Source organism: Emys orbicularis, chromosome 7 (assembly GCF_028017835.1).
Source record: "Emys orbicularis isolate rEmyOrb1 chromosome 7, rEmyOrb1.hap1, whole genome shotgun sequence".
NCBI lineage: Eukaryota > Metazoa > Chordata > Testudines > Emydidae > Emys > Emys orbicularis.
In genome coordinates, this window is record NC_088689.1 from 89,020,019 (window position 1) to 89,030,193 (window position 10,175).

Here is a 10,175-nt window from a genome sequence, read left to right on the forward strand (position 1 = left end):
AGGCTTTTATGATTTGTAGCAATAATCTTCTATAAAATCCACAGATGCAAATCTTGCAAGACTTAAGTACCATGACACGCATAGCTAGATGTGATGTGCAAGATCTATACACCACTAGGACAGGCAAAGAAGAGGTGAAGAGATTAGGAAAGGAAAGAAAACCTCCTGTACTCTGAAGAAATTGCTACCACTTTCATTATTATGGTAGGGCCCTCCAGCTGGGTCTCATTAGCCAGCATGATAAAATAAAGCAGTAGCAGGCAGTCTTTCTTCCAGAGAGGAAAAATAATACCCTCTTTCCATTCTCTCTAGGAGAGAACTTAAGGTAGGAAGCCCATGAAACACAAGGCCATACACAGTCTGTGAGGAGAAACAAAATATCTCTCCAAATGAGGCTCTGTTAAGGGCTGAAGCCTGTGAATGAAGAGATGGTCTAGAAGCAGTAGCTTTTGCTGGGCCCTGGGAACAAAAAGGCCAGTAGCTGTCTGAATTTAGGAAGAAGACAGACTGTTTCTAGAACTACTGCATTTCCCCAAGGACAAGGTTTAGAGGACCTGTTTAGTTTCCACTTCCATGAGCACAAGGAACTCTGGTAATCCCAGATATAAGGTCCTAACTTCATTGAAATAAGTGACTAGATGGATTATTTCCACATACAAAGAACTTTAATTATGAGCCTTTGAAGACCCTTGCGTTAACCAACAGGAGCAGCTAACTGGGGAGTTTTGCGAGGGAGTTTAGAGGAAGAGTGTGAGAGGGGGCTACATACACTTAACATTCTTTAAATTTACAACCAAAAACACCCCTTGATAAAAACAAAACATCAACAAAGGAATGAGCTGCAGGAGAAAAAAGAAAATGAAGGCAGAAGTCTAGCAACAGAGTGGGGGCTATCCCAATGCAACATTGGGCAGGTGGAGTGTGTGTGCATTTGGTGCAAGTTGCTCCTAGCTCTCAGAGACCATGTATGGGCTTTGGAGATCAGAGTGGCTGAACTGGAGGAGCTAAGAGAGACACAGAGGTACATAGATGAGACTTTCTGGAACACAGTAGAACGGTCCCACCCCCAGTCTGACAGCCTCTGTGCTGTTGAGGAGGATGTAAGTCTCAGGGAAGGAGAACATCCAACTGGAGCAGAGGGAAATGATCCCATAGTTGGGACTCTCCTTCCAGATGATGTTGTGGTATCATCTCGCACTGAGGATACCTCTCCAGGGGAGGGAACTCCAGTTATTAGGAAGAGATGGCGATTCGATCATTGGAAACGTAGATAGCTGAGTTTGAGATGACCGGGAGAACCGCATTGTGACTTGCCTGCCTAGTGTGAAGGTTACGGATCTCTTGAGACATCTAGATAGACTTATGTGTAATGCAGGGGAGGAGCCGGTGGTCGTGGTACATGTAGGTACCAATGACATAGGGAAGGATAGGAGAGAGATCCTGGAGGCCAAAGTTATGCTGCTAGATAAGAGGATAAAGTCCAGGACCTCCATGGTAGCATTCTCTGAAATGCTTTCAGTTCCGCACACAGAGCCAGTTAGGTAGTACTGCAGGTTCTCAATGTGTAGATGAGACAGTGGTGCGGGGAGGAGAGGTTTTGATTTATTAGGAACTAGGGAAACTTTTGGGGAAAGGGGAGTTTATACAGGAAGGATGGGCTCCACCTAAACCAAAATTTCAGAACTACTAACTGTAGTCTGTAACCTCTCATTTAAATCAGCTTCTGTACCAAATGACTGGAGGATAGCTAATGTGAGGCCAATTTTTTAAAAGGGCTCTTGAGGTGATCCTGGCAATTACAGGCCCGTAAGCCTGACTTCAGTACCGGGCAAACTGATTGAAACTATAGTCAAGAACAAAATTGTCAGACACATAGGTGAACATAATTTGTTGGGGAAAAGTCCACATGGATTTTGTAAAGGGAAATCATGCCTCACCAATCTACTAGAATTCTTTGAGGGGGTCAACAAGCATGTGGACAAGGGGGATCCAGTGAATATAGTGTACTTAGATTTTCAGAAAGCCTTTGACAAGGTCCCTCACCAAAGGCTCTTAAGCAAAGTAAGCTGTCATTGGATAAGAGGGAAGGTCCTCTCATGGATAAGTAACTGGTTAAAAGATAGGAAACAAAGGGTAGGAATAAATGGTCAGTTTTCAGAATGGAGAGAGGTAAATAGTGGTATCCAGCAGGGGTCTGTACTGGGCCCAGTCCTATTTAACATATTCATAAATGATTGTGAAAAAGGGGTAAACGGTGAGGTGGGGAAATTTGCAGATGATACAAAACTACTCAAGATAGTTAAGTCCCAGGCAGACTGCGAAGAGCTACAAAAGGACCTCACAAAACTGGGTGACTAGGCAACAAAATGGATGATGAAATTCCATGTTGATAAATACAAAGTAATGCACATTGGAAAGCATAATCCCAACTATACAAATAAAATGATAGGGTCTAAATTAGCTGTTACCACTCAAAAAGAGATCTTGGAGTCATTTTGGATAGTTTTCTGTAAACATCCACTCACTGTGCAGCGGCAGTCAAAAAAACAAACAGAATGTTGGGAATCACTAAGAAAGAGAGATAATGAGACAGTGTATTACCTCTATATAAATCCATGGTACGCCCATACCTTGAATACTGCGTGCAGATGTGGTTGCCCCATCTCAAAAAAGATGTATTGGAATTGGGAAAGGTTCAGAAAAGGGCAAAAAAAATTATTAGGAGTATGGAACGGATGCCATATGAGGAGAGATTCATAAGACTGGGACTTTTCAGCTTGAAAAAGAGACAACTAAGGGGGGATATGATAGAGGTCTATAAAATCATGACTGGTGTGGAGAAAGTAAATAAGGAAGTGTTATTTACTTCTTCTCATAACACAAGAACTAGGAGTCACCAAATGAAATTAATAGGCAGAAGGTTTAAAACAAACAAAAGGAAGTATTTCTTCACACAGTGTACTCTCAACCTATGGAAATCTTTTCCAGAGGATGTTGTGAAGGCCAAGACTATAAAACAGTTCAAAAAAAGAACTTGATAAATTCTGTTTGCCAGAAGCTGGGAATGGGTGACAGGGGATGGATCACTTGATGATTACCTGTTCTGTTCATTCCCTCGAAGCACCTGGCATTGGCCACTGTTAGAAGACAGGATACTAGGTTAGATGGACCTTTGGTCTGACCCAGTATGGCTATTCTTATGTTCTTAATTTTCTTCTGTTTATATCACACTAAAGAAAGCTTGCCTATCCAAATGTTGCTAGGATTTCTGTTTTTTGTTTTGTTTTGTTTTGTTTTTACATTATTGCTCATGCTTCTGAACCTTCACTGCTAGGGCAAACCTCTTAAGTGACATTTGAATCCAAATTGGAGGGACTTATTTTTAACTTGCACACCAAATAACAGATACCTTTGAGGTGAATAAGGGTATGTCTACACTACGAAATTAGGTCGAATTTATAGAAGCCGGTTTTATAGAAATCGGTTGTATACAGCCGATTGTGTGTGTCCCCACATAAAATGCTCTAAGTGCTCTAGTCGGCGGACCGTGTCCACAGTACCGAGGCTAGCGTCGACTTCCGGAGCATTGCACTATGGGTAGCTATCCCACAGTCTCCGCCGCCCATTGGAATTCTGGGTTGAGATCCCAATGCCTGAATGATGCAAAACAGTGTCGCGGGGGGTTCTGGGTACATGTCGTCAGGCCCCTCCCCCTCCGTCAGAGCAACGGCAGACAATAGATTCGCGCCTTTTTACCTGGGTTACCTGTGCAGACAACATACCACGGCAAGCAAGGAGCCCGCTCAGCTCAGCTCACCGTCACCATATGTCATCTGAGTGCCGGCAGACGTGGTACTGCATTGCTACACAGCAGCAGCAGCTAACTGCCTTTTGGTGGTAGACGGTGCAGCATGACTGGTAGCCTTCATCGGCGATCTGGGTGCTGGCAGCCATGGGGCTGGCAGCCGTAGGGCTGCATTGCACCAGCCCCTTGCCTTTTGGTAGAAGATGGTATATTACGACTGGTATCCGTCGTCATCGTACTGCAGTGGCTGTCGATCATGGGCACCTGGGCAGACATGCTCAGTCCTATCGAACTGTCTTGATGATGATGGCTATCAGTCGTAGTATGCTATTTTCTGCCAATCGCCCAGTATTTTCTGCTAAGCACCCAGAAGAGGCTGAGGGCGATCTGGGTGCTGGCAGACGTGGGGCTGGCAGACGTGGGGCTGCATTGCACACAGCAGCAGCCCCTTGCCTTTTGGTAGAAGATGGTATATTACGACTGGTATCCATCATCGTCATATTGCAGTGGCTGTCAATCATGGGCACCTGGGCAGACATGCTCAGTCCTATCGAACTGTCTTGATGATGATGGCTATCAGTCGTAGTATGCTATTTTCTGCCAATCGCCCAGTATTTTCTGCTAAGCACCCAGAAGAGGCCGAGGGCGATCTGGGTGCTGGCAGACGTGGGGCTGGCAGACGTGGGGCTGCATTGCACACAGCAGCAGCCCCTTGCCTTTTGGTAGAAGATGGTATATTACGACTGGTATCCGTCGTCATCGTACTGCAGTGGCTGCCAATCATGGGCACCTGGGCAGACATGCTCAGTCCTATAGAACTGTCTTGATGATGATGGCTATCAGTCGTAGTATGCTATTTTCTGCCAAGCGCCCAGTATTTTCTGCCAAGCACCCAGAAGATGCCGAGGGCTATCAGTCATGCTGCACCGTCGTCTGCCAGCTTAAGATGTAAAAAATAGATTTGTTCTGTATTCATTTGCTTCCCCCTCCCTCCGTGAAATCAACGGCCTGCTAAACCCAGGCTTTTGAGTTCAATCTTTGGGGGGGGCCATTCTGTGTGACAGTTGTGTTTCTCCCTGATGCACAGCCACCTTTGTTGATTTTAATTCCCTGTACCTGTACGCCATGTCGTCACTCGCCCCTCCCTCCCTCCCTCCCTCCTTCCCCTGGTCCGTCAGATACTAGTTTCGCGCCTTTTTTCAGACCAGACGCCATAGCTAGCACTGGGATCATGGAGCCCGCTCAGATCACCGCGGCAATTATGAGCACTATGAACACCACGCACATTGTCCTCGAGTATATGCAGAGCCAGGACATGCCAAAGCAAAACCAGGATCAGCCGAGGAGCCGATTGCAGCGCGGCGACGAGAGTGATGAGGAAATTGACATGGACATAGACCTCTCACAAGGCACAGGCCCCAGCAATGTGCAAATCATGGTGTTACTGGGGCAGGTTCATGCCGTGGAACGCCAATTCTGGGCACGGGAAACAAGCACAGACTGGTGGGACCGCATCGTGCTGCAGGTGTGGGACGATTCCCAGTGGCTGCGAAACTTTCGCATGCGTAAGGGCACTTTCATGGAACTTTGTGACTTGCTTTCCCCTGCCCTGAAGCGCCAGAATACCAGGATGAGAGCAGCCCTCACAGTTGAGAAGCGAGTGGCAATAGCCCTGTGGAAGCTTGCAATGCCAGACAGCTACCGGTCAGTCGGGAATCAATTTGGAGTGGGCAAATCTCCTGTGGGGGCTGCTGTGATCCAAGTTGCCAGGGCAATGAAAGACCTGGTGATATCAAGGGTAGTGACTCTGGGAAACGTGCAGGCCATAGTGGATGGCTTTGCTGCAATGGGATTCCCAAACTGTGGTGGGGCCATAGACGGAACCCATATCCCTATCTTGTCACCGGAGCACCAAGCCACCGAGTACATAAACCGCAAGGGGTACTTTTCAATGCTGCTGCAAGCCCTGGTGGATGACAAGGGACGTTTCACCAACATCAACGTGGGATGGCCGGGAAAGGTACATGATGCTCGCATCTTCAGGCCCTCTGCTCTGTTTCGAAAGCTGGAGGAAGGGACTTTCTTCCCGGACCAGAAAGTAACCGTTGGGGATGTTGAAATGCCTATCGTGATCCTTGGGGACCCAGCCTACCCCTTAATGCCATGGCTCATGAAGCCGTATACAGGCAGCCTGGACAGGAGTCAGGACCTGTTCAACTACAGGCTGAGCAAGTGCCGAATGGTGGTGGAATGTGCATTTGGACGTTTAAAAGCGCGCTGGCGCAGCTTACTGACTCGCTCAGACCTCAGCGAAAAGAATATCCCCATTGTTATTGCTGCTTGCTGTGCGCTCCACAATATCTGTGAGAGTAAGGGGGAGACATTTATGGCGGGGTGGGAGGTTGAGGCAAATCACCTGGCCGCTGATTACGTGCAGCCAGACACCAGGGCGGTTAGAGGAGCACAGCAGGGTGCGGTGCGCATCAGAGAAGCTTTGAAAACGAGTTTTGTGACTGGCCAGGCTACGGTGTGAAACTTCTGTTTGTTTCTCCTTGATGAACCCTCCGCCCGCCCCCCCCCAACCCGGTTCAGTCTACTTCCCTGTAAACCAACCACCCCACCCTCCCCTCCTCCCTTCGAGCACCGCTTGCAGAGGCAATAAAGTCATTGTTACTTCACATTCATGCATTCTTTATTAATTCATCACACAACTAGGGGGATAATTGCCACGGTAGCCCGGGATGGGTGGGGGAGGAGGGAAGGAAAACGACACACTGCAGTTTAAAACTTTAACTCTTATTGAAGGCCAGCCTTCTGATGCTCGGGCAATCATCTGGGGTGGAGTGACTGGGTGGCCGGAGGCCCCCCCACCGTGTTCTTGAGTGTCTGGGTGAGGAGGTTATGGAACTTGGGGAGGAGGGCTGTTGGTTACACAGGGGCTGTAGCGGTGGTCTCTGCTCCTGCTGCCTTTCCTGCAGCTCAACCATACACTGGAGCATATCAGTTTGATGCTCCAGCAGCCGGAGCATCGACTCTTGCCTTCTGTCTGCAAGCTGACGCCACCTATCATCTTCAGCCCACCACTTGCTCTGTTCATCCTACGACTCAGCCCGCCACCTCTCCTCTCGTTCATATTGTGCTTTTCTGTAGTCTGACATTGACTGCCTCCACGCATTCTGCTGTGCTCTGTCAGCGTGGGAGGACATCTGGAGCTCCGTGAACATATCGTCCCGCGTCCTCCGTTTTCTCCTTCTAATCTTCACTAGCCTCTGTGAAGGAGAAACATTTGCAGCTGGTGGAGGAGAAGGGAGAGGTGGTTAAAAAAGACACATTTTAGAGAACAATGGGTACACTCTTTCACGTTAAATTTTGCTGTTCACATTACACAGCACATGTGCTTTCGTTACAAGGTCGCATTTTTCCTCTTATATTGAGGGCCTGCCGGTTTGGTGTGAGAGATCACTCACGCAGTGCCAGGCAACAGATTTCGGCTTGCAGGCAGCCATGGTAAGCCACAGTCTTTTGGCTTTTTTAACCTTGTTAACATGTAGCGCTCTCATTTCCCATACCAAGCACCCGTTGGGCTGGCCATTTAAAATGGGTTTGCAATGTAAAAGGAGGGGCTGCGGTTTCCGGGTTAACATGCAGCACAAACCCAACTAACTCCCCTCCCCCCCACACCCAATTCTCTGGGATGATCACTTCACCCCTCCCCCCCCACTGCGTGGCTAACAGCAGGGAATATTTCTGTTCAGTAGAGCATGAAGGGGCACCTCTGAATGTCCCCTTAATAAAATCGCCCCATTTCAACCAGGTGACCGTGAATGATATCACTCTCCTGAGGATAACAAAGAGCGATAAGGAATGGATGTTGTCTGCATGCCAGCAAATACCGGGACCATACGCTGCCATGCTTTGTTATGCAATGATTCCAGACTACGTGCTACTGGCCTGGCGTGGTAAAGTGTCCTACCATGGCGGACGGGATAAGGCAGCCTTCCCCAGAAACCTTTTGCAAAGGCTTTGGGAGTACATGAAGGAGAGTTTTCTGGAGATGTCCCTGGAGGATTTCCGCTCCATCCCCATACACGTTAACAGACTTTTCCAGTAGCTGTACTGGCCGCGATTGCCAGGGCAAATTAATCATTAATCATTAAACACACTTGCTTTTAAACCATGTGTAATATTTACAAAGGTACACTCACCAGAGGTCCCCTGTGTGCCCTCAGGGTCTGGGAGCACGCCTTGGGTGAGTTCGGGGGTTACTGGTTCCAGGTCCAGGGTGATAAACATATCCTGGCTGTTGGGGAAACCGGTTTCTCCGCTTCGTTGCTGCTGTGAGCTATCTACATTATCTCCATTCTCATCTTCCTCGTACCCAGAACCCGCTTCCCTGTGTGTTTCTCCAGTGAGGGAGTCATAGCACACGATTGGGGTAGTGGTGGCTGCACCCCCTAGAATGGCATGCAGCTCTGCGTAGAAGCGGCATGTTTGCGGCTCTGCCCTGGACCTTCCGTTTGCTTCTCTGGCTTTGTGGTAGGCTTGCCGTAGCTCCTTAATTTTCACGCGGCACTGCTGTGCATCCCTGTTATGGCCTCTGTCCTTCGTGGCCTTGGAGACCTTTTCTAATATTTTGCCATTTCGTTTACTGCTTCGGAGTTCAGCTAGCACTGATTCATCTCCCCATATGGCGAGCAGATCCCGTACCTCCCGTTCTGTCCATGCTGGAGCTCTTTTGCGATCCTGGGACTCCATCATGGTTACCTGTGCTGATGAGCTCTGCGTGGTCACCTGTGCTCTCCACGCTGAGCAAACAGGAAATGAAATTCAAACGTTCGTGGGCCTTTTCCTATCTACCTGGTCAGTGCATCTGAGTTGACAGTGCTGTCCAGAGCGGTCACAATGAAGCACTGTGGGATAGCTCCCGGAGGCCAATAACGTCGAATTCCGTCCACACTACCCCAATTCCGACCTGCTAAGACCGATTTTATCGCTAATCCCCTCGTCGGAGGTGGAGTAAAGAAACCGGTTTAAAGGGCCCTTTAAGTCAAAAGAAAGGGCTTCGTCGTGTGAACGTGTCTAGGCTTAATTCGATTTAACGCTGCTAAAGTCGACCTAAACTCGTAATGTAGACCAGGCCTGAGTCTTAAATCTCATTGTTGTGGGTTCATCTGCAGCTGACCCCAAAATCTGCCTCTAGGGTGTGATTAATACTTGGATGGAAGATGTTTCCCTATTAAGTTGAAAACACGATTTTTCTTCCCACCCCTAGATAAAAATCACATCAATCCCAGTAATACTGATTTCAGTGTTTGCAGTTAGGAAACTCAAGAATGACTGTAAATGTGATTCACTCTGATCAATACCCAGCTCCATGACTCCCTAAGGCTCTCTCAAACTGGCTTTTGTCTGAGGCTGAAAAGAATGAAAAATGTGGAGAAGGGGAGAAACAGTCGGACACCATCACACTTAATCTCTAAAATTCATGTTTGGTCATTTGGGGTGTATATTAAAGCAGGCTTCTTAAATTAACATTCCCAAGGACTCTGCAATCTCCCCGCTGCTAACACACAAAGGGAAAGCCCAGTACAGTCCCTAACTGTGTGTGTAATGGATAACCCCAGTCTCCTCCTCCTCTCACCAGCAGGCCGCAGGCACAGCACCCGGCAGGTGGGGGCACAGCCTCTCCCCCTCTATGCGGCCTGCACAAGAGGTGCATGTTTTCACGTCAGCCTCGCTGGTCGGGGCAGAGGAGGAACCTCTCACTCCAGTTACCCCGTTCCAGCCCGTGTGTTTCTCCAGCCCCGTCGCCTGACACGACAGTGCTCCGGGGAGGGGGGGAGTGCGCCCCTCTCACTCAGTCGGCTGGCACGGCTCCCCCTGCCCCAGCCAGTCCCTCGGGGGTTGACACCTCTCGCTGTCATTCTCGCTCGTGGGGTTTACCTCCTAGCCAATCCTCTTGCCGGAGTTCAGGTTGCCCCCGCCCTCTTCAAACAGCCCTTTGCTCGGGCTCCAACCCCTCCTCCCACAGATATACACAAACGGCGCTTCTATTTCCGTCAGCTCACGGCAAATCAGGACGGGAGGGTGCTCTCGGGTCCTCCCCGACTGCCAGCCAATCGGGGTGCAGAGGCCGTTGGCGTGTCTTGGGGCTTGGAGGCCGTTCTCTGTGACGCAGTGGGTGCGGGGCGGTGTCATTGGTCCTGATGGGCCCCGCCCCACGCAGAGAGGGTCCCTCACTGTTTACTCGAGCTCCTTCCCCAGCGGTCGCTGTAGTAGCGTCGAGTGGGTGGCGGGGGCCGGCCGCGCGTCCCGCACCACCCAGCGGCTGAGCCCTGCGCTGGCAGAGGGCCAGGCGCGGATCGTGCGC

General features: G+C 49.3%; 1 long non-coding RNA gene across 1 annotated transcript; it reads right to left on the bottom strand.

Annotated features, from left to right (window-relative positions):
* Nucleotides 1-6,479: 6,479 nt before the first annotated feature.
* On the bottom strand, nucleotides 6,480-8,045 carry LOC135881912 (uncharacterized). The gene is made up of 2 exons (XR_010561550.1): nucleotides 8,011-8,045; nucleotides 6,480-7,097 (listed from the first exon to the last, which is right to left on the bottom strand). It is a non-coding gene; the product is annotated as an uncharacterized LOC135881912 (long non-coding RNA).
* Nucleotides 8,046-10,175: the final 2,130 nt, after the last annotated feature.